Source organism: Pyrus communis, chromosome 2, assembly GCF_041283825.1.
Source record: "Pyrus communis isolate YQ-2024b chromosome 2, ASM4128382v1, whole genome shotgun sequence".
Taxonomy (NCBI): Eukaryota; Viridiplantae; Streptophyta; class Magnoliopsida; order Rosales; family Rosaceae; genus Pyrus; species Pyrus communis.
Window position 1 is genome coordinate 13,603,259 of NC_142566.1, and position 3,197 is coordinate 13,606,455.

The window sequence follows — 3,197 nt, forward strand, 5'->3', positions numbered from 1 at the left end:
TGAAAGGTTTTATGGCATGCTAGGGTTTTTCGAAAATCTATCACCTATTACGCTATTAGTTTTCATTAAACTTTGCAGGTTAATATGTTGATAACTGTTTCGGTATTATATATATATATATATATATCAATTTGGTCCGTTCATGTTTGTTTTGCACCCCCTTAGGATTTAGAATCGAGACGTACGATCCCGGCGTCAAGGCACTTCCGCATCGACATCTTCGAGTCCTCTCGGTGTATGATCCATTTCCTTTTTCATTTAATTTTATATTATTTCCTTTCTAATGTCTCGAATTAGCTGTATGCTCTAAACACATTCCTCTTTTTTCTTAATCATTGTATTTAAATTCATAACTATATTCTTATTTATTATTTCTCATGCATCCTAATATGGCTTTGTCACTTTCGGGTGTTGGCCAGCGCGTGCCTACCCTAGTGTTCAAGGAATATCAGGATCGGGCATATCACAAAGAATATTCTCGATACTCATTAGACCGAGAGGAACCCCAGGCTTGGCCCAAAGTGTTATTTTTGGCCCAAACAGAGCCACTTAGTACTACGGTCTAGTGGTCTTCCTCTTCAATTGTAAGTAAGAGATCTTAGTACTACAGTCTAGTGGTATTCCTCTTCAATTCTCATCAAAGGCGAATTTGAACCACATTATTGCTAACTCATTGTGAGACTAAGCTCACTTCCTTCCTAAATAGATATTATCGTTTGTTAAAAAATAAAAAATAAAAAATTATGGTAGGAGTCCGATCTTTTAGTGCCCCAGCAGTTACAATGCCCTTCTTTTCTATCATTCGAATTAGGGGTGAGCCAACGCAGTCATCCCTCCTTGTAGTTGTGTTGGATTTTTGTGGTTTGTGTGTTGTTCAGCAAAGAAAAAAGCTGCACCTCATATTGGGGTATCCCAATATCATGCAATACTTTCTCCACCCACGTGTCTTTAAACGTTGAATGAAAGCATCATTCCAATATCCTAAATTCTTAATTAGCGTGGCGTTTCCTTTTGAATGAAGCATCTTTTCCACACAACAAAAATAAGATGTACCTACATACCACCTTTCGCAGAGCAATAGGCTAATTGCCTTGAAACGCTTAGGGGAATGCCGTAAGATAAGTATTAGACTGTAAATAAGGACAAAGTAAATAATTCAACCCTTAATTATTTTTCTGCAAACAGACTTTGTTCTTGATGAACAACTTATTCAATCCAAATGTTTGGTATTATACAAAACGAATTAGTAAGAAACTAAAATACAAAAAATTTAGCAACATAATCCAATATATCCGGGCAGGTACTAAACCTTAGCCTCTTGGGCTGGATAAGTACATGCCAGCAGTTGCTTATCATCTTGGAACTTAGCCATGTCTTCCTCCTTCAAATTCACCCACACTTCAATCCCACCACTCGACCCAGGGCCAGCATCCATGAAAACAACCAGGTTCTTAAATGTAAGGCTGGCCGACGCGACCCACACAGGCTTGCTCCACCCGAAATCCGTTTCATAAAGTGGGAACCTGCACAAGCTGGTAAAGCTAAACGACGCCACTTTACCCTTCATAAACTCCTCCGCTCGCTGCTTCAAAAACTTCAAGTGCGCGTTGCCGTCTTTGATTTTGGCTATGTAATCACCGTCGATTGTCTTTATTGCTTCCCTCATCTGGCCCACCATCCCGCAACACATATCTTCTCCCTCATCAAACGACGGCGATGACATCGCAAACCGGCTCACGTTCCCGAAATGGTATTCGGGCAGTGGTGGATCCATTCTCGTCCGTAAGTTAACGGCGTGAAGCACTTTGTAAAGAGTGTTAGGGTTCGGCTTTCCTTGAGTGGAGGCAATAACCCGGGCCCATATAAATGCTGACAAGGCCTCAATCCGAGTTGGCTTTCTCTCACGGTTTTTATTATCTGTATATTTTGACCTAAGAGAAGCAACCGTGGAAGCACTGAAAACAAACCTTTTTGTAACAATTTTTTCTCTAGTGATCCCAGTGCTTGGTTTGAACCCTGATATGCTTCTAGGTGGAAAGTGCGTGGCCAAATCAAAAATTGGAGGATTGACTGTACTATTTTTAATGTTGCAATCTCCACGAGATATCGAGGCCCAACTGTTGAGGAACATGATGAGTGACAATGCATCGGCAACTTTGTGAGAAATGCAAACTCCAATAGCCATGCCACCACAATCCAACATGTTGACTTGGACAGCAAGAACCAAGTCACCGACATTGTCTAGTTCGCATGGGAGTAGTTGGTTGAGCTGGTTTGGTTCGGGTTGGGATATGACATCAGAAAGTGGGGACCTAACTCGGGCTTGGACGTAAGGGGCACCTTGGTCATTGCAATCGACGTAGGCATTTTCAATGACACGTCCGGCTAGCGGATAATATTGTGTCAGGGTCTTGGATAAGGATTGTTTTACCCTTTCTGAGTACGTTATGGCGTCATTGCCATGATCATTATTGTAGAAAATGATCATAGGCATGAAAATGGGAGTTGCGATTTGGTCGAGAAAAGAAAACTCGTGTTTACGAAGGTGGGGTGGGGTTGGCATAGAAGGCTTAATGCAAGCTTTCTCAATTACTTCTATCTTCATCTTTTAACAGTAATATTGATGAGCAATGGGAATGTAATTTGCTTTGATATGTGAAAGAGTTGTATGCAGCTACTGCAGCAGATGGTGTTGTGGATTATTTGGTTAGGGAGTGTCAAATTTATAGTGCTCGTCGGCTCGAGTGGTACCAAACCAGCAGGCCCTCTTGCTTTGTTATTAACGCGTTGCATGCGCATGGACCCGTTTACTTTTCCTCAAGCTAAATGCAGTTAACGCTGTAATGCTTTTGGCGCAAGAAATCAGAAGTTTAATCAAGTTGGAGCCAGTGGATAAGGTGATAGTGATAGTGTTAAGCTCTCTACTTCATGCATGACAGCTCAAAATACTTTATTAGTAGGCAGAGAATTTTATTTCTACGGAGATTTCAAAGTCTTCTAGACGCCGATATATAGAGTTGATTAAATGAATATATGCACGAGTAAATACAAACTAAAAAAATGGACTTCTGACTTTTGACCATGTTTGGCATCAGACCACAAAAAGAAATGGGAATTCAGGTTGGCGCGCTTTAGGGCTTAGTAAGCGCCGCCTTGGCAGACAAAAGATGGCGAATTGTACGGAATATTTGGCCATC

The 3,197-nt window shown here is 41.1% G+C and overlaps 1 pseudogene across 1 annotated transcript; it reads right to left on the bottom strand.

Moving 5' to 3' along the window:
* Positions 1-1,152: 1,152 nt before the first annotated feature.
* LOC137748780 (stemmadenine O-acetyltransferase pseudogene) lies at positions 1,153-2,690 on the bottom strand (annotated as a pseudogene). Its single transcript, XR_015955698.1, has one exon. The product of XR_015955698.1 is annotated as a stemmadenine O-acetyltransferase pseudogene (transcript).
* Positions 2,691-3,197: the final 507 nt, after the last annotated feature.